Source organism: Calidris pugnax, unplaced genomic scaffold (genome assembly GCF_001431845.1).
Source record: "Calidris pugnax isolate Ruff unplaced genomic scaffold, ASM143184v1 scaffold252, whole genome shotgun sequence".
In the NCBI taxonomy this organism is placed as follows: domain Eukaryota; kingdom Metazoa; phylum Chordata; class Aves; order Charadriiformes; family Scolopacidae; genus Calidris; species Calidris pugnax.
In genome coordinates this window covers 120,530-142,540 of record NW_015091118.1, presented here as the reverse complement: position 1 = coordinate 142,540, position 22,011 = coordinate 120,530, and the positions used below count along the sequence as shown (strand labels likewise).

At 41.7% G+C, this 22,011-nt stretch overlaps 1 protein-coding gene and 1 long non-coding RNA gene across 12 annotated transcripts in view; both read right to left on the bottom strand.

The window, feature by feature from the left end:
- DLG2 (discs, large homolog 2 (Drosophila)) overlaps positions 1–22,011 on the bottom strand; it is a 1,063,278-nt gene that overhangs the window by 991,060 nt on the left and 50,207 nt on the right. The window lies entirely within an intron of this gene.
- Positions 2,489–21,094, bottom strand: LOC106897579. Its single transcript, XR_001413787.1, has 3 exons — positions 20,206–21,094; positions 19,841–19,972; positions 2,489–3,345 (listed from the first exon to the last, which is right to left on the bottom strand). It is a non-coding gene; the product is annotated as an uncharacterized LOC106897579 (long non-coding RNA).

The following is a 22,011-nucleotide window of genomic DNA, read 5'->3' as shown; positions in this document are numbered from 1 at the left end:
CAGAGGCTTTGAGAAAGGGAGACTCAGGACATGGCGTAGAGGAGTACTGGCAGGGGCTAAGAGATCCCCCAGTTGGCACTGGAGACCTCATCACCACAAATAACTCACCCATAGTCAATTAAAGGAAATGCAGACCTGCAGCTGAACAAAGCTGGTTTTAGAGTTAACAAAAAGAACAAAAAAATAATATCTAACATACAAAACAGGCACCAAATATAGAATATTTGGATGTAACCTGAAGTTGCAGACCAATTTAGAATGGCACAAAAATATAAAACCAGCCCCAAGTGGATCCTAGAAGGAGGACAAAAAAACCATCAACGCAGTCGTCTTCCTCCCAGCAAACAATTTTAGATGCTGATGATTTGTGTTAAGATCCTGCACTCCTCAGCACCACAACCAGCCTGAAACTACCCTAGGACCCAGAGAAGCAGTGGAAAAGTGTGCGTAACACCAGGAAAAGGGGTAGAAAATAAAAGCATAACTACTGTAACTGATCTTTTTTTTTTTTTCTGAAACGCTTAATTCTAGCCTAATAATTATGACACTCTTAAGATTTCAGTTATATCAAAATGGCTTTATTTATATATAATGTGTACTTACTCTTTGCCTATAAACAAGATTTTGAGCATAATAACACAAAGAACAGTGGTTGCTGCCCTCCAGTCCTTTCATTTGGGAGAAAAGAGATATTAGCAACCTGTATCCTCTATTGCCCAGGTTCATTGAGGCTAAAGGACCAAGCCTTCATAATAGGTGGAGAGGGCTGTTTGAGGTACCCCACTGTTCTAAGGAGTAGATTTAAGACTGGCTAGATGAGTCACATCCATTATTTCAATATTAATACTCAGTAACAAATGGCTTTTGCCTACAGATTATGATTTATCAGCTTAGGGATTCTGTACCTAAAGGCAAGGTCCCTTCACACACAGGATCTTGCCCAGCAAGGACTATGGAATATCTCTGTAAGAAGGAAAGCAATTTATCATGTCAGATTCCCATCTCTGATGCTGGATGTTTTTTCAAGCATCCACAAGGATTCAAACCTGCTCACCAGCCCCAAGGACCACAACTGCAGGAAGAAAAGTCTCACATCATTGTCTCTACTCTAAAGCTATCAGGATTTCCATACATTCAGCACGGGGCTAGAAACTAACAAAGACAGAAACCATCTTTATGATTAGGGGGTACTGACTGTCTTCAACTAATTACCTTGCTACAAATTCAAAATAGTCCATTTTAGGATTTATATGAAAGTTATTACATAAGTTAATACCTAGATAATTCCCTTTTGCACATTGTCATGATGTATACCTTCATTTTTTGGGGCAGACAGAAAGGTTAAAAACAGAAATTTGAAAAAATAGTCTCTTCTTGCTCTAATGAACCAGACCCAAAGCCTAGCTCTTAAACAGATATTACAGAACTGACCCTCCTGCTGCTAAAATGGACATTAAAGATGGCACTCCTGTTTTCTCAATGCTTTTTACATTGGGGAGTTTCTAAATTCTGTCCCTCCTTCATTGCAATGAAGAAAACAGTTGCTACAGCACAAGGTGAAACCACAGAGCTCCTTTTCTCTGAGGAAAGAACAGCCTACCTCACCAAGTGTAGCAGCTTGTGACAGGTCTTTCTCTCAGATCCCAGTGAAAATAAAGCCAGTTTCATTTCCAAGCTTTGAATTCCCCTATGAAAATCTGAACAAAAATACATGGAATATATACATACATATATATTTATATAGTGCCACTGGCTCGCAAATAAGCAAAAGCAATTCTTTTAGGTCTGCAGGTTATTAAGACAACCCCTTGGCAAAAAACCTCTGGCTATTAGTAAATGAATCAGTAAATCTCAATCAGAAGATAAATCACCATTTTAGGGAACTAATTGTGATCTCAAGAAGCTCCTACTAACGTTGGGGCACAGGTGGATTGGGAATTAGAAGAAATACTGCTACCACCTTCAGCAGAAAACCCTCCAAGCAGTGCACAAACATGACTGGAATGAAAGCTCACAGTGTGGGAACAAGACAGATGCTATCCACTTCTTATGGCAGACTGGAAAATAGCAGACAGCAGTTACATGCCCCACTGAGGTCTCCAAATAAGTCAGCAGGGGCTCTGAGAACTGAACCTAGGGCTTATAGGCTCCTTCTTCAGCCGCTGCAACACCAGGAACAATGAAGGATGAAAGTTTCAGAGTTATCCTCTGGACACAAAGATAAGAGCAGGCCGTTTTTCCTGCTAGTGTGAGCACGTAGGCATGTGTGTAACAGTTATATACAGAATCCCCTTACATTTCAGACAGGACTTTTCCCTTGGAAGAAGTTAGATACACACAAGCAAGCTCAAAGCATCCATCCATCTACAGCGCAAGTCACTTCCCGAGGCTTGTGATTACAGGTATTCCTCTTTCAAGAGAAACACCGCAACACTTCCCTCTCCAGTGTCTGTCAGAAAAGAATTAATTCACAAAACTGATACTTGTCTTTTCTAAAAAAATATATTTTAATAATAAATGTTCAAAATTTTTAAATTACATTTAAACTCAATTTTTTTTTCCTTAGAAACTCTTGGAGATCAGGATATTAGCAATATACAATATTTCTTCATTTAAGACAGAACAGCCAATAGATAAAATGATTTGTGACTTGTAGTACTCTGCACTCAAGACTGCAAGTTCATAAACCTACAAACAAACAGAATTATTTCTTCAGTAAAATGGAAAATCATAAATTGCATGGAACATTAGATTCCTGTATGCCACCACACCAGTCCCCTAAAAGTGAGGAATGTTGCTTCGATGCCTTCACAGCAACCCATGGGCTACGCTGTCTCCAATTTTCACTCCAGAAGAAATATGCAGCCTAAAAGAATTTAGGACTGGGAAAGCTCATAGACATGCTGATGATTCCCTAAAAAATATGGCCTACTAAGAGAATAGTCACGTCATAGGAAAGATGGAGCTGACTTCAAGAATGTCCTTTTGGTACTCTGTCACACATCGACTGCATCATACCAATATCTGCTTCTCTATAGCTCCATGATTCAAATGAGTAATGTCCAAGAAGCGTGTCTTTCCCCCACTTCAGGATGTTTTTTTCTGCTGTTGATGCTTTCAAATTACGTTTCAGGACCTTATCCAATAGTACACAGCTTTTTCTCAAGCAGAAGCAATTCGGAGTAATTTATATCCACATTCTTTACAACAGAAGCACTGACTTCTCCAGGATGTTGAGAAGTGCCGCGGTGCGGGTGATGCAGCAAACCAGAGGGGTCAATAATGGTCCTACGGTGCAGGCTGATGACTGAAGCTGAACTGCGAAAAATACTGGAGTGGAAGAACCTGTCAAAGAATGAATACGATAAGTACATTCAACATCAAGCATAATATTTTATCTTCTATGTAAATAAAAACCATTCATTAGGAATTCAAAATATTAAAAAATGCTAAATAGGAAACCTGGTCAAACACTCTGTACTTACTAGTGGCAACCAAACCTCACAAGGTACTGAGAAGATCTTGCCCAGTGCTGTTGTGATCCTCTATACTCTACTAGCTCCAATGGGATTTATCATAGAATCATAGAATCATAGAATGGTCCAGGCCGGAAGGGACCTACAAAGGCCATCTAGTCCGACCTCCCCGCAGTCAGCAGGGACACCCCCAACTAGACCAGGTTGGCCAGGGCCTCATCGAGCCTCTCCTTGAATACCTCCAGGGATGGGGTCTCAACCTGGGCAACCTGTTCCAGTGCTCCACCACCCTCACAGTAAAGAACTTTCTCCTCATCTCCAGTCTAAATCTGTTCCCCTCCAGCATAAAGCCATTTCCCCTCGTCCTGTCACTACAGGCCTTTCTAAACAATCTCTCCCCAGCCTTCCTGTAGGCCCCCTTCAGGTACTGGAAGGCTGCTATTAGGTCTCCCCGGCTGCTATTAGGTCTCTTCTCCAGGCTGAACAACCCCAGCTCCCTCAGCCTGTCCTCATAGCAGAGGTGCTCCAACCCGCTGATCATTTTAGTGGCCCTCCTCTGGACCCGCTCCATCAGGTCCATATCTCTCCTATACTGAGGGCTCCAGACCTGCACACAATACTCCAGGTGCTCTCACCAGAGCAGAGTAAAGCGGAAGAATCACCTCTCTGGACCTGCATTTAAGCAATCATTCCCTTTTTAAAGAGTTGTCTTGACTTACGCAGCCAAAGAATATCTGCTTCCTAATAAAACTTCCTCTGCTACTTTTTTTGAGCTGGGTTGAAAACACCACAGCCTGATTTAATCATCGCACATCCCCAGGAAGCCACACTAGGTGAAGTCTTCCTCTACCTAAATTTTGGAAGACAATACTTGGGGGGAAGAATAAATAAATTCATGGGATACTGTGACACCTCCCTACTTGGAAAAAAACTACGGCTGTGCAGCACATGAGAATGATGAAGAGAATTGGTAATGTAATATTTTTTTCCGAAAATTGACTGGATAAAGTCTGAGTTTGCTTCAAAGATGACTTTAGAGACTATGAAACAGTCCTCCATCCCTCCATAGTGACCACATCCAAAACTATTCAATTAAAATAGACCGAGGGAAACACTCTCGTATTTAAGTAGATGACTAATGCTCATAACTTAGTAAAGGAAGGCTTTTGGCTTTTTAAAACATCTCTAATGAGAAGCAGATCCTTCTCCCTCCTTCTTAGACCTTCAACAATCATTCATAAAGCAATATACATTTTTCTTCATATTCTCCTCTAAGTAGGTCTTGGAATCAATGGCACCAGCAGAACAAACACCCTTCTTGGTTGCTGTTGCTAGTGAAAGTTCTTCCCATTTCGATTATTCATTTCTCACCCTCAAGTAAAGAGCAATGTTCAGACAGGAACTGCTAAGCCCATCACCACGCTCAAGCTCCAGATCCTTCACAAAGGTGTAACCTCAGGAACGGGACTGGGAAGCTCCTGCACAGCCATGAGAGGAGGACTGCAGCAGGGCCATTGCTTTTGCACCCCCTTTAATGATGGAGAAGGATCACAACCTCATTCTTTCTCTGCCTCCTAAAGCGGAGTTTGGCTTTACAAGTCATGGGGTAGAGGTATCCACGTGTGCTGTGGAAAGGAGTGCTTCTGCCCTAAAGAAGGTAAGTTCGATTGATGGAGGAGGGAACATTCTCTGTCTCTCTGAGCTAAGAGATCAAGCAGCCTGCTCTGAGAGTGAGTGTATTTGACCCAAGATTAAGGAAAACCTCTGTGTGATGTTGTTTCACATGCCTGTAGCCATCCCATCTTGCAAACTCAACTCCTGCTTTGAGAACCTGATAAATCTTAGAAAGGAGGAGATGACTGGGTGACACCAGTATGGTTGCCTTTTGGAAAAACTGTCGAATGAACCTGTTCAACAACACTTTCTTTCTAGGACTACAGCCACACACACAACACACATACACCCATCTTCCTCCAGAACAACTCTTCCCACAGTGCCCTAAGAACACCTCTGCTGTTCCTGTGGGATTTGTGAGGAAACCTTGGCCAAGTTAACATCAAAAGGAGCTTTACAATAACACCATTAACACTCTGTTACTGACAAACGAATTAGCATCGAGCATGCGCAGACACTGCACTGACACACTCCAGCCAAATAACCTCAGATAGCACCAGAAGTAAAACGTCTAAAGTGCCAAATTAAGGCCACAGTGCATTACAGAGGAAAGTTTAACAATTATAAGACTGCGTGTTAAAAGGAAGCTTTTTCCCTCTAAGAGCTCATCACTCCGCTAAGAATGCGAAGAACTGGCTTCGAGGTTTAAAAGCTCATCAAACCAGTGAGACAAAGCAAGGTGCTTCCCTGTCCCGTTCTACTGCATGGCAAGTCTTCCCTGAGCAACAGCTCCACCTCAAACCAAGCGCTGGCAACGAACAGAAGGGTGAATATTTTTTTTTCAAGAGTCTTTTTCTGCTCTTTCCCACGGTAGCAGGGTGCCTAAAATACTCCACCTCGTTTGCTCCCGTCGCTGTGTTTCTCATTACCCGGCTGTTCTTGTTCAGTGATACAAATGTACTGCCTCAGTACTTTAAGAATCTGGGGCAAATTGTACTATTAATCTTGTTTTTTTTCCAGAGAATATATCAGACAGTAAGTGGATTAAGTTTCCATATCCTGCCTTACTGATGTCTGTTTGCATTGATTAGTAGTCTGGGAACAGTAGATCAATTTATAAGACAATTTCACCTTTGGTTTCTCTGCCTGCATTTTGCCCGATTATTGCCAGTTTTGATTCAGTGGTGTGGACATCAAACCATTAAAAATAACAAATCAGTCACTGGAAAACCACCATATGTCAATGTCTTTGATTACTGTTCATGAGATCGTGACTTTTTTTTAAGATGCTTATGAAAATTCTGCTGAGCATCCCTGAAGGAGCGTATCATACCTTTTCTCCTCAGTGCAATAGGAAGGCTTAAATTTGGCTGACTTATTACAGTTCCAGTAAGTCTTCAAGATCTGTAGAAAGGTGCCAGACCAGTAAGCAAATAATAAGTGACAAAATGAAAGAACAATGTTTTCTGGAGCGGGTTCTTCTAATTCTATAAAGATTAAAATTTTACATGTTGTCTTTTCTAAGTGATAGGATGTCATCTAAACGGGATCTACCACTGCCTCTGACAGAGTTCCATTTGAATTCCTGAAAAAAACAATTTTCTGAGTTGTATGGAGGGAGGGGGAAAAGAAGACCCAGAGTTAACAGGTTTTATCAAGTAACTATAGAAGACAAACACCTAGAAGGTGGATTTTAAAACAAAGACCTAAGGGAAGAGTATAGCGTGCAATTTCTATCCGAAAACATAAAAAGAAAGAAAAAACAAATGACACTGTAGGAAGGAAATAATGGCAAGGCTTTGTGTGTGCACTGCCTGGATGATGAGAAATACCGAAAGAGTTATGCTTAGATACATGGTACAGACAATCACAAGATAATCTTGTAGCTGAACTGTTAATGCAACTTGTTTAGAAGGGACAAGAAAAAGGGACACTGCAGGGCACACAGTAATAAGTTGGTCTGAGGGACCCAGGCAAAAAAAAAATGCGTGTTTCCAGTCTGTTTTGAGACAGGAAGAGAGAAAAAGATTAAAAGTTGGAGAAGTACAAAATATAAGGCTTGGGATTTCTGGCGTGTGAAGAGACTGCAATTGCAAACATCCCTCTGGAGACCGTGCCAACACCATCTGACCCGTGCACCTACTCATAATCATTGCTCTAGAAAGTTCAGGTAAACAATTTAACTTAACCAAGAAGCAATGGCAAAGAGTAATGCAGAGCTCAAGGGAGTGAAAAAATTAATTTATAGCAATATATTATTCACTAAAGAAAAATATCTTTTATTAATCACTGCCAAATTGGTAACTGGAATAAACAGGAGCTCACAGAGATATTTAACATCAATTATTCTTCATAGGTCATAAATAATAGAAGGAAAAAGAGGATTCTGCCTGGGAAAAACTAGTTATGCATTTTCTAAAATACAGTGGGAGCAGCGAAGGTGGCTTTATAAGAAGGTAATGCACAACTACTTTGAATTTCTGCTTCCTCTTTGTATTAAGAAAAATATTTAAGCTGTAATTACTGAACATCATTACAGATGCTTTCAAAGATCTTTAAATATTTAACTACTCAATCTTCACAATATTGCCATTAAATAGATGTTTCTCCGTAGCCCCAATTTACATAAGAGAAACATCTTTTAAAGCTTATTTTACAAAGTGGGTTTGTTTCTTTCATGTGGTGCTGGAAACCACAAAAAATTACTGCATGGATGCCTCTGCAGGTGCAGCTTTGTAGATGCGGGCATGAATGAGAGGTTTTCAAGCTCTTTGATTATTGCTGCCAGTCAAGCCGACATTCACCGCGGCCCCCAAAGCGTGGATGCAATTAAGTAAAAGGACAAAACCCTATCTGCAAATTTCCAGTCCAGCCGGAGGCTCCTTCAAAGTTCAGCTTTGGAGAAGGAGGGTCCCGCTCGCGACTGCACAGGGCGAGCGCTCGGCTCTGCCAAGAGCAGCCTCTGTGAGTTCTTGGCACTTCACCTCCAGCTCAGTCGACTGATGGATGCTGCTTTTCTGAGCCAAATCTCCAAGCAGAGGCAAGGCAAGGCAAGGCAAGGCAGCAGGCTTATTTTAAAAATGACATTTCAGCCGAGAAAACGTATAGAATAACTGAAAAGACTTGCGGCAAGCATATAGAATCTACCCGTAGATTTTGACCACAGAATTACTGGTTGATCTAACACTAGATTCAGAAGCTCTATACAAAAGAATATAAAAATAGTATAGCTTGATGAATGAGCCTGGATGTTCCTAGGGCATGCCATTTTTTCATGGATGATCTGAAAGATAAGTCACCTGTACCTTAATTAAATTTTTAGAAGTTACAAAATGAAGAGACAGAGAGAGAGAACAAAAGGAGAAAATGGGGCTTCTGCTCCCAAAGTCCAGGCACACAACTCTGCTTAGTCTTCTTGGGTATTCTGATTGACCGTTTGATGGCAGAAGTTGAATCTTAAATGAGATAACATTTAATCAATTTTATTTTCATTAAAAAAAACCCCAAAACAACCAAACACTGATCTGGAAGAAAATAAAGCCTAACATTATTCACTTCATTTTAAGCCTGACACTACCTAGCAATAGGATGGGACTGTTGGGTGACACAGAAACACAAGAGCACACACATACACACACACACACACGAGTCCTCTATCCTGCTAATTAATAACTCTAAAAGTGCAGTGTGGTGCAGGACTCATGGAAATGAGAAGAGTTAGATTGATTTACTGAGTTGTGGACAGGGAGACTTTGTGTCAACACGACTTTGAAACTTAGGATAAAACTCAGTCAACTGGAAAAAACAAATAACAGGCAACAACACTCATGAAACAGTAACACAGAATAAAGCACAACACAGTGATCAAGAATATGGGAATGAGATTTTACATAATGATATGTAATGCTGCATAAACACTAGTGAAAGTAATTTAATGCATACAAAATTGTAATTCTGCAAGTATTTGACAACAAAGAAAATCCAGGTGAGGAAATGTTTTCCATAGTTGCTACCAGCATTGCAGTTACAGAGGAAAAGATCAAACAGAGCCTGGCTGGATGTTTCCTTCACAAAGCTAATACTCCAGACCAGGAAATTTAGAAAAGGGGGACAGTGGACGACACCATGGGATAGGTTTGCCCAGGACCGTTGCTCCAATGGCTCCAGTAGAAGGCTTTAAAGGAGTGATTACTTTGCTTAGGAAACTCTTTTGACCGGTGGCATCACTTCTAGTCAAAGAGAATTATTATACCCTCACTGTCTGCTCCCCACCTGGAGCAGTGTCCAGTGCTACAGCCCCTGTGCAGTGACTGACAGACAGTATTATAGGAAAATTCTCAGCTACTTGCCCCAGAAGTAGCATTTTCACCCATTTTGTGCTCACATGATTAGAGCAGATCACGCTCCAACGTTTTTGCGCTTACAAAAACTTAAAGCAGCCATGAAAGCATCTTGGCTGGTTGACTAAATTGAATTTAGAGCCGATTTTCTTTGATAGTGTCTTTAAGTAGCCAAATCATAGCTATGAATAAAACCCAGCCTGCTTTGTACTGATGTAAATGAAGATCTGAGTCCCGAGGCTGAACAAGGTCTGGTATCTGCTTGAAACAAAGTGGAGGACTCGGTGGTATTTACCATTACATATACATGTGTGGAAATACCTGTATGCAGAGATTTATGAGTCTTGCTACACCAGTAATCCTTGGGCCAGATTTTTTGTAGGCACATAAATAAGCAAGCGATATGGCTAGTGGGATTTATCAAAGCATATGTAAACCTTAAGAATTCAAATTCCACCAAAATCAGTGTGTGCAAAGGTATTTTTGAGATCCTAGTAGGTGTTCTCCTGCAGATCCAAGTGCCTAAACAGCTTTGCCATTCTGCACTGAGGCCCCCTGAGGTTGCTATGGGACAAAATATACAACACCATGATCTCTTATAAAGCAAAACCATCTGGAAGCTGTAAATATGTAAGATGTCAAGTCTTTGGTCCACAAATCCACTTGAGCTAAGCTGAAATTAGTGGCACCTCGAGACCTATGTATTTTTGTGCACCTGGCCTAAAACTCCTATTTCATGCCAAAATTCATAGTCATTAAAAAAAAAAAAAAAAGGAAGAACAAAGTATTAACGAATACACAGAACTGTCCATAGTTCGTTTCTTAGATGTGTGTGAAGTATCAGGTAGGTTAGTTAATAACTGACCGAGTTTGTAGATGCTTTGTTCTTGTTTAGGGATCCTTCTGGAATCCAGTCTGAACTAGGCTGAGCAAAGTCACACCATCATTGCTTCCAGGTGCTCTTGGAGTGGTGAGATGATTTCTATACTATTAAGTAGCAAACAGCTGCCTGAGGGAGCACACTGCAATCAGAGATGACACTTTTCAGATGAGATGTAGGACAGAAAAGCTGATCCTTTTGTTTGGCCCAGAGTGAACTTCATAAAGGATTCAGCTCTGCTCCTCACCCAAGGAACTGAAGCTCTTCCAGAATATTTAACCTGAGATTTTTATCCTCTGCTTTCTAAGGTATTCCAGAAGGGCAAACTAGTGGTCTTATGCCAATTTCTGAACTTGATTAAGCCTCATTGTTGCTGTTAGCTCATTTCAAAGTGGAGTTTTATACGCAGACAGTCTTCCCTGTAGTTCACCCATCTTTGCTGACCCCTTCTATGGGCATCCAATATGCTGGGGCTATAAAAGGACAGATTACTTCTAATGTAAATCTGCTGTAAAAGCAGATCCTTTCAGAAGATGTAGAAATAAACAACGTATAATTACAGAAAGCTTCAAGAAGCACTGGGATGTGCCTACTACTAGCAATGTGTCTACTACTAGCTAGAGAATCGTTAGCAGCTGATTCAGAAAGAAGGAAGCATCATCCCAGATGTAAATGACACCGCTAGAACTCTTTGTCACTGAACTTGTGTTTGGTTAACCTGGTTGCAACTTTGAAAACTGTCGACTCAACAGAGCGTCTCCAGTTTAACGGGTTCAGGGTCAAAGCCATATGCTCGGAGAAGGGTGCGATATGAGAAACACGCCCCATGGCGTGGTGCAGAAGCACAATTCTGTCTAACATAATCTGTAGACTGCAGCACTGCTGGTAGGCAGTGATGATCAGCTGGCAAACAGTGAGGTCTTGGGACAGATAAGGTAGGAAGTGTTCAAAAGTCAACATATGCCAAAGAGCACCATGTTTCTTCAACTAAGCAGCTTTAATTATTGAATACAAAGGAAAACTGTGGCAACGCAAGGCACTATGGCGGGATAGTTATGGGAAACGCTGACATTTTAAATAGTGGCTAATAGTGTTCTCAGCTGCTTTTAGGAGAAACTGAACAGATAAATTAAATCTTCCCACCTACAAATTTTCTCACTGAGCTTTAAGATCTCTCGAGGAAGGTGCTGGCAGGGGCTTCGTTGTATTTTGTTTCAGTCTGTTGTGAATGCAGCGCGCGGCACAGGGAGAAGGCGAGCGCAATGTATTTCTGCAGGACATTTGAAGGGTGAGGGCACAGCCACTTCGCTTCTCGTACAGCGTTGGCTTACAACGTGCAGAGGGAATACCTGCAGAATTGTAAGTATAAGGATAATAGGCTCACTGAAGATAGGGGAAGGCTGAAGGGAAGAAAAAGCGATCACAGAAAGCAAAATTCAATAGCAGAGCAAAAGTCCAGTAACTGGTTTGAAAAGAGCTTTGCGTCTCTGTGGGGCATGCATGTGTGAGAGGAATATCTCAAATCAGAAAGCGCTTTTTAAGATAATTAAAGCATTGTCAGTGTCCTCTAAGTGACCAAAAACGTCAAGGTCTCATCCATTTGGAGCACTTGGTAACATATGTGGGCGTGCAAAATAAAAAGAAGTTAGCAAAGCCCTGACACCGTGAGATGTTGAGTATTTGGTGAGAAGAGCCAGGAATGGGTCACAGCGGTATGAACTGATAGAAATGGCCCCTTACCACAAAAAAGACATTGAGGTGCTGGAGCGGGTCCAGAGAAGGGCAACAAAGCTGGTGAGGGGTCTGGAGAACAAGTCTTATGAGGAGAGGCTGAGGGAGCTGGGGTTGTTCAGTCTGGAGAAGAGGAGGCTGAGGGAAGACCTTATCACACTCTATAACTACCTGAAGGAGGGGTGTAGAGAAGCGGGGGTCGGTCTCGTCTCCCAAGTCACAGGAGATAGGACAAGGGGAAATGGCCTCAAGTTGCGCCAGGGGAGGTTTAGATTGGATATTAGGAAACATTTCTTCACAGAAAGGGTTATCCAGCATTGGAATAGGCTGCCCAGGGAAGTGGTTGAGGCACCATCCCTGGAGGTGTTCCAAAGACAGGTTGACATGGTCCTCAGGAATATGGTTTAGTGATTTTTCATTGCTTATTTCTTATTTATTTTTTTGTCAGAGTTGGGTTGATGGTTGGACTAGATGATCTTTAATGTCCCTTCCAACCTAGACGATTCTATAACTCTATGATTCTATGAAATGCAGGCTGCAATGCTGCCTGTGATGAGTAATTCTGTAGTCAGGGAAGTCGCTCCACATTTATATCGCCACAAGAGGAGAAAAGACTTTGTTCCACTATTTCCAGCTACAACCAGAGAGTGAAAATATCAGCTCAAAGACACTTGCACTGAAAAAAAAAAAGTATAGCCTACATATGCACAGAAAAGCATATGCACAGCTATATTTATATCGACATGTAAGGCTGCATTTGAGATTACTCTCACCAATCCCAAGACAGATGAGCCATCCCACCCCTCTCGAGTGATGACTTCAAAACCATCAAGGTGACACTTATCCACAGTTCAGGGTGGTCCCTTACAGAAAGCAGGGACGGGCAGCTGGGGGACCAGTAGCTGGCTGATATTTCCCAGTGGTAAGTAGATCACATACCTCAAGGACTGAAGTACAAAGAGGTGAACAGGGTTGAACACGGTCCTGTCCATGGGAAGTCAGCAGAGATCCAGAGTGTAAGTTTAGTGGGAGCTCAAGGTCAAACCAAGTTGTCAGTATAGTCACAAAAACATGGGAGGAAGGGAAGGATCTGGGATGGGGGCAGTCAGCCCACGAAATGCTGCTTGGTTCAGCAGCGATACTGAGGAATTCCTCTGCAATTCTCCTTCCCCACGTGGCACCCTCTCTGTAAGCCCTAACAGCACATTTAACTGTGACCTATCTCACAGAAAAAGCACAGTCAAACCAACCCCCCTACCCCAAACCTGGCTTTCAGTGCTACCAACTAGTTTCACAACTGTGAGGAAGTGCAGTTTTCACTGGGATTGATCAAACTGGCAAAATTCAAACAGAAAAAAAAAACCAAACCAAAAAAAGCAAGCAATTGTGAAAATGTGCCTATTTTACTTAAAAAGTAATTGACATTTTGCCATAGGATTGAAACCAGAACTGGCTATCTCTTATATTTTGTTCTCTGGTTTTTCAAATTGTTTAGTTTTCTGTTTCATTTCCAGTTACATGAAGCCACACAAACTTGTCAAGATTCATGTCTGCTTCCTCTTCCCTTACCTCCCCTGAATGATGTACTGAATGCTACAAATGAAACAGTTCAATCCTTTCCATGTTTTTGCATAAAACAGCTCAAATAATAAAAAAAAAAGATTGTTTTCACGATTTTTACACAAAGCTTTTTATTTTGACCTTATGAATATGAAAGAAGTTCTTGTTAGCACTTCTGAAATTAGATGGGTTTGACTGTTCATGGTGTTTTATATCACCTCTGGCTGAGATGATACAATTCTGAATTCCCAGTTCAGAGCCCCACTATTAGAGTACCTTTTCCCATACCCCCTCCTCACAGTTCCTGCAGCATAGACTGTCACTGACTCTCCTCAGACAGGGGTTTCTCCAAAAAGTAACCTTCTTACAGCTGCAAAAATAGCTCCAAAAATGTCTCGAGGGATAAAAAGTCCCTTACTTACAGGCAATCAGCACAACAATGCTGGTGGTAGGCAGATATGGTGGTGTTTATTTTGCATTGGGGATCCTAAATTCTTAAAGAATGGGTGTCAAGAGGATGGGGCCAGTCTTTTTTCAGTGATGCCCAGGGATAGGACAAGAGGAAATGGGCACAAACTTGAATATAAGAAGTTCTATCTAAACATGAGAAGGACCTTCTTACCTTTGAGGGTGGCAGAGCCCTGGAACAGCCTGCCCAGGGAGGTGGTGGAGTCTCTGGAGACATTCAAAACCTGCCTGGACACGTTCCTGTGCAACCTGCTCTGGGTGGACCTGCTCTGGCAGGGGGGTTGGACTAGATGATCTCCAGAGGTCCCTTCCAACCCCAATATCATTCTGTGATTCTGTGAAACTGAGGCATTTCAACGCATTTCAATCCTTTATCAGTATGAAGGTTTGCGGCAGAAACCAATATGACACGTGGAGACAGGTATAAAGCAAGAATCTCCAAACTTACTGCAGCTCTCCGATTCTGTATGATATGAATTAATATTAACGTAGGAGAGGGGGGACAGCTGGGTTCATTCTCATGACTGTGAATGTTCCAGCTACTCAGCATGGATGATGACAAATGATAACGCTGACTTCAAGGAGTCTTGTGAGGAAACAACATTCAATTTCTTTCTGCAATTGCAAATAACCTGTGTTACGCTGGGGAAAATCTTCCAAATGCATTTTACCTACCACAAAAAGTACCAGCTCTGAAGTGATGCGTTAAAAGCAAGTGGGAGTGTAAGCCACAATGATTTACACACATAACTTGGTCACAAGCAAATGCAAAGCTTTGGCTTTCACTTATCCCATCCCTAAGATGCATCTGTCTCTGAAGGGCTGGATGTAAGGATCTGTAGCAGAAATAATAAGGTATAAAACATAGTCTTGTTCACATCCTTGTCTATCCGACTGGTTTTTGGGAGTTATATGTATATCCTATACCTATACCCCGACTCCTTTTTTGTTGTGTCACCAACCTTCATTATTTGTTCAAAACTACCAGACGTCCAGCAGCCCAGTCATAGAATCATAGAATCATAGAATCATAGAATCATAGAATTGCCCAGGCCGGAAGGGACCTCCAAAGGTCATCTAGTCCGACCTCCCTGCAGTCAGCAGGGACACCCCCAACTAGACCAGGTTGCCCAGGGCCTCATCGAGCCTCACCTTGAGTATCTCCAGGGATGGGGCCTCAACCACCTCCCTGGGCAACCTGTTCCAGTGCTCCACCACCCTCACAGTAAAGTAGGAGCTGCAATGGAGGTCCCCAAAGACCTTCTCAGGAGGTGAGATGGAGTTCCCAGGAGACAGATCTCATTCAGACTCTTTGGGGACAGAAACTGGGATTTCTGAAGCTCAGCCAGTTTCTGGCAATATCCGAAGCAGGTTATCAGTCAAACATATCAGGCTGTAGCCCCCCGAGATAACTGTAGCCATCAGAGTATTTGTGTATTTTTTAATAAATATTTTCACTGAGAAAGAAGCAGTTCCCTTGAAGCCAGGGGCTTACGGGACTTGTATCACTGGTTTTGCCAGCAGCTGCAGTAAGACAAATGGGCATATCTAATATATCCTGGAATGCTACTAAATGCCAAGGGAATCATATAGTACTATCCTAGGTGTCGTCAGTAGTTTCCTGTGCACTGAGCTGAGCTGCAAGAATGGAATCCCTTATGTGTCTCCCATGCTACAAGAAAGGCAGAAGGGAAGACAAGAAGAGTGTCACAGGGGAGGAGAATACAGTATTTTCTTTTTACACGGCCAACACGGAACAATTATAATGAAAAATGTGAATGTTCTTGTACACATGGTAAAACAGAATATGGATTAATGGTACACCTTTCAAATATGACTCATCTCATTGTGGGGAATGTATTATGTAGCGTAGTGGTCCATATTTAAGTTAGTGGTTTAGATAAGATTTTTATCCAATGGAGAGAAACACATCCTTCTGTGACAGGATTCACCTCATCCTGAGAGGATGGAGGAGACTGGATGACTCACACCTTAAAAGAGGATATTTCTTTCCACCGATAATAAAAAGACACTTAGACAACCAGCTCAGAGGTCACTGCAGACCTCCAAAATCTGGAATGATGAAGCTCACCCTGACATTATGACTTCAAAATCCATCAGTCACCAGTAAAGCTCACATTGTGGCAGGACAACACTCTTCTCCTTCACTATCCATCATTATTCCACCCCATCCAAAGGCAGTTAGACCATTTACACGTGCATATACACATACATACACGGAGTCTCTCTTCACTCTCAGTCTTTACTTTGCAATGTTCTGCTTCCTTTCAGATAAAAATGAGAAAAACATGAAAAATATAAATCATCTAAATTTAGAGGCTACGTACAATCATTCTCATGCCCTCATTTCAATATGCATTTCCTTTTCTTCTGTTGGGCATTCCTCTTCAAAGTTTTAATCTTATTACTTTTTTCTCCTTTACTTTCTATGTTTTCCTCCTTTTCTCCTTTCCTTTTTTTTTTTTTTTAGCCATGTTTTCTTCTCCTCCTCAGTTTCCTCAGGCCATCTCCTTTACTTTTTTGCCCTGCTTTCTTCAAGTTCTTCCTCTGCCCATTTTTCTCTGACTTCCCAGTACTCTTCATCAAAAGAGTATTTCCCCAGGAATCTCTCCCAGTCTTATTCCTGCCTGTCACTTTACACAGAAGAAAGTAAGGCTTAGTTGTCTCAAATCTATGACTCTATCTAAACTACTGAATTAAATCCTAACTTGTTGGAGTGACCCGCACACTTTTGCACCATTTACATGTTTATACTTAGCATATTTTATATCATGATGCACAGCTGTAAAATACACCATAATCAAATATAAAATATAAACTGTCATGGATGGAGACACCGAATCAGAGAGAAGGTGATCTTCATTAAGTCAAAGAGATATTGATAGCTAGAATACTGCGGGAGATGATACTTGATCTAAGATATCAAGACCCCTCATTTTAGCTAAATGATTGAAAATACATTGAATAAGGAGAAAAGAAGTACACATGTTGAGGGCAAAGATTAAACCCATTCAGATCCTTTGAGGGACTTGCTAAAGATCAGCTCTGATAAGCTAATGCTTTCTGCCAGGAATAGGTCCCCTTTGATGCATGTAAACGTGAAATGTAAGACAGGCACAGATAAAAGAATTCCTCAGAAGGTGTGCATCAGGGAAGCATTTAGAGCAAGTCTGCAAGATAAAAGGAGACAGAGACCTTTCTGATTTAATCTGGGTGCAAGAAGAGTAAATCTGCTTTTTATTTCTTTACCTATGTTTGTAGAAATATTCGCTTCTATATAGTCCCTTTTGTCTTAAGTAAACAGTGTTATTTTCACTTTATTTGAGAGCACTCTTCTCCCAAGGATGTAACCTGAGGCAATGGGACATCTTAGGTGCTGTAGGAAAGAAACAAGTATCTTAAAATGACATGGTAAGCAGGGAAGCTCCCTGGAATGTAATAAGAAAATAGAGAGCACAGCTAAACCAGGAGAGTCTTACGAGTTTGGTGAGAGTGTCCCTACAGCCTCTTTGTACCACAAACCTTCTCCATCTCCATGCACTCCAATCCTATTTTCAGACTCTTTCCAAGCTCCCGTGACTTTCTAGCAATGCCTGTGTGAGCCCCTGAAATCTCGATGTCACTTTTCCCACTGCACACAGATGCAGCCCAAGCACAAATACAGGCTGGGCAAAGAGTGGATTGGGAACAGCCCTGAGAAGAAGGAATTGAGGGTGTTGGTGGATGAGAAGATCTACATGAGCCAGCAATGCATGCTGGCAGCCTAGAAAGCCAACTGCACCCTGAGCTCCATCAAAAGAAGCGTGACCAGCAGTTCCAGGGAGGTGATTCTGCCCCTCCAACACTGCTCTGTGAAACCCCACCTGGAGTACTGTGTCCAGATCTGGGGCCCCCAACATAAGAAGGACATGGACCTGCTGGAACAAGTCCAGAGGAGGACCACACAGATGATCAGAGGGCTGGAGCACCTGCTTAGCAGGGGAGTTGGACTAGATGATCTCTAGAGGTCCCTTCCAACTCTGTCAAATCCATGAATCCGTGAATCCTATGAAGACAGGATGAGACAGTTGGGGTTGTTCAGCCTGAAGAAGGGAATAGAAGGCTCCAGGGAGACCTTATGACAGCCTTTCAGTCCCTAACAGAGGCCTATAGGAAAGATGAGGACGGACTCTTTATGCGGGAATGTAGGAATAGGATGAAGGGTAACAGTTTTAAACTAAAAGAGAGGAGATTTAGACTAGATACTAGGAAGAAGTTCTTTACTGTGAGGGTGGTGAGACCACTGGAACAGGTTGCCCAGGGAAGTTGTGGATGCCCCATCCCTGGAGGTGTTCAAGGCCAGACTGGATGGGTTTTTGAGCAACCTGATCTAGTGGGAGGTGTCCCTGCCTATGGGAGGAGGGTTGGAACTCGATGATCTTTAATGTCCCTTCCAACTCTAACCATTCTATGATTTTATGACCTTTTTCATTACTAAGAATTTGACCCTTTATCCTGCACAGGCTAATTCCTCTGCAAAGAGTAACAAAGTCCCTTTGCAATGACAAACTACTACATCTAGAGGTAAAGAAGAATATGATGAGTGCTCCAAAGTGTGCATGTTTCATGCCTGGCTATATCAATCCAGTTCGAGCAGAAATTCAGCTGGGAAACTAACAAAGATATCAATGTGCCTACACAGAGATACATCCAGAAAATGCCAGTCTTACACTTCAGAAAGGGCACAGAAGAACTTAAGAAACAGCTGCTGTATACCCTGCTAACAGTGGACCTCATGGACCACTATTTCCTGGCCAGAATGACTAGACATCTTGTGAGAGGTCAGCAAGAAAAGCCCAGTGATGACTGTTCCACCTTCTTTGGTGTTGAATATATTTAGTTACTCAGAAGCCAAATGTGATCAAACTTAAACTTCAGGGTTGATGACGATATGTTTAGGATGACAGAATTAATGATTTCTCAAGCGTACATGTTTTCTGTTAGACTAAAAGCAGTTGGTTTCTTCTTAAGGGGAAGATAAGGCTTGGTAGTTATTAAGTTTGCATTAAGAAAAATACAAAAAAGACATAGCACCAAGAGAGGAAAATACTTTCTTCAGGTATAATGAGTGTTAAATTAGAAGTTTAATGATCCAGTGTAATAATCCTCTGAATTCAGGAAAGGCATGTGGTATCCAGCTGGCCAAGAGCGATTTTGACTGTGTGCCACCACAAATGTAGACTCTCATTTAATGTCTGTGGAACCAGACAAGAACATGAACAGAAACTGCACACCAATCAAGTGCAAAATACTTGTTTGGTTTCAGGTCTCTAAGCTGGTCTTTCACGTTGCAGCTGACAATGAGATGCCTTTCCAGCTGTCAAAATGTGACCTTACTCTCTGCCCAACCTGGTCCTGACTGAATGATGCAGAAACTTCATCTAATTTCTGACTTTCTGCTGTAAATGAACTGTAACTGAGTTAGTAACTGGGAGTAGAAGTGCTTTTACCCCAAGAGAGAAGGAAAATGTGCTTGCCGTACAAAGACTATCATTTGATTAAATGAGTAAAAATACCACAGAAGAAACTTTCAGATTGGTGAATATATTCAAACCATCAAGTCGTAGATTAAATTTGGGTTTTTTTTTTTGCTTTTGGTGGGTTTTTTTAACGGAGTTTGAATTTATGAAAATAAAAACTGGATGTAAAGTTCCCATTGGCACGTGTTCTGTCCGTTCATATTGAGAACATGAAGTAATTTTAAACGATACCTTTTTTGTTGCTCAAAATGCATTGCCACATGAGAGGATTGGTCCACAATTTTGCCCCCTCAAGAGCCAGGTGTGCCTATTAATTTTCTTAGACTACATAACTTTCAATTTTTCCTCTTCATTTTCAGAGAGCTGAAAAAGAAAAGAAAGGAATGTCAACTCTTGCACTTCACGATACACAGTCTTCACAAATATGTCTTTCTTAATCTGTGTTACAGCCTTTCCTTCGTTTACCAAATTTGTAACAACTGGCAGACGGGAGCAACATTGTGCTTCAGTGTAATTACCCAAAAAAAAAAAAAAAAAAGGCTCTAACACTGTTTATTATGAAAATATTGTGCGACTTAGTAAAAGGATGCACTTACCGTGAGCTTAAGTTTGTAGATGGAGAAATGTCTTTGATCCCTGTTACATGGGCCAGGTGGATCAGACTGCCTAATCTTTGGGCATCCAAGGACATCATATGCAACAGCCGCTGGCAGCGAAGGGTGGGAGATGGTTCCATGTCTGGTTTCTGGTTGCTTTCTTTGTGAAGCTATCTTGAAAATGAAGAGATTTCTTTTGCTTTTTTATCACCATCTTGCAAAAAGCACAGATGCAACTATTGGCAGGATTTTGCTTTCAGGGTATTGCTCCATTAATGCAAAAGTGGATTTTGGATGTATTTTATTTTCTTTCTGATGTCCCTTCTTTTAGGCTTACTTAAATCCTAAACTAACCAATTTCCAGAAGCAGACAACAGGAATGAAAAGAAGAGCAATACTGCCTCTTATTTCCCAGGATTTCTCTATTCTGCTTATTTCCTCGAGGTTTCTTCATGAAGAATCACCAGTGCTTCAGCTAAAGACAGCTTGTTTAAAAACAGAGATGTTTGAGTGACGTATTTCCTTTGAATATGGCATCTTTGAATGTTAGAACCAACTAACCACATAGAAAAATCTTTCCCTTGTAATTTCATAGGTCTGTGCTGACCAAATCAAGTGTCTTGAGTACAAGTGTACTGGGGGAAGAGAAGTCTGAGACGAAAAGCAATCAAATAAACACTATGCAAGAAAATATCCACAGCTGTACAGAGTTAATTGTTGTTACCAACCTTCTATAGAATTATCCATTTTCCACCTACATGGCAAGCACAGCATCGTAGTTAGGGTTACACTAACATCTGACATGAAGAAGAACTTGTTCCATTGAACATGCCTACCTGCCCCTGGTTCCTACCCAGCCAGCACATCAGCCACCCTCACCAGAGATGCCCACACCCACACAGAGTCAGAGACACAAGCACCTATGCTCAATTAATTTATTTTCAGTTATAGTGTTGACCTTCCCCGTGAACTACAGCTGGAAAGGTTTGTGTATTCAAGTGATTCAGAGCTGAACTCATGGAAATTTTAATTTGTAGCAGAGCTACAAGTAAAACAAAACAAACAGGGTAGAGACCAGATGAGAAGCAGTCACCCTGACTGGGAGGTAAGCTAACGGCCTCTGGTTGCAAAGGAGTGGACTCATGCAAACGCCCCCAGTTGGCTATTCTACCTCACAAGTTAATAGTTTAAGGACAGCAGAACATTTTTCTTGGTTGAAAGGATATCTGCTGGCAGAGGAAGGAATCAAATTCAGAGAAGTTTTCTGAAAAAGAAGCTCCAGGTGTTGCCCAACATGGGCAGGAGACCAGGATGCAGTTCTTAGGGGTACAAGGAACACCACCAGTGAAAAGGAGTCTGACTTTGCAATGTCCCTCTTATCTCAATGCAGAGTCAGGGCTCCATAACCACACTGAAAATAGTTGTGTATAACTGTTCTCTCAAAACAGACCTGGACACGCTCCTGTGCAACCTGCTCTGGGTGGACCTGCTTTGGCAGGAGGGTTGGACTAGATGATCTCCAGAGGTCCCTTCAAACCCCATATCATTCTGTGATTCTGTACCTGAGTTGGAATTTCATTTCTCAGCACTCAGAAATAATTACTAACTTCCATGAGAAAGATATGGCTATTTGGCATTTTATAAGCCTAGATTTGTTCAGATTTTGTGAAAATAGGGACAAACATCGCTATGCCCACCTTTCTGTGCATCTTCTTTAGACCCTGCCTTTGCTGGACTCTCTTTCCTTGCATTATGCTGTAAGGTCCTTTAGCAATAGGCATGGAAAAATGCTTTCAGAGTCACTTG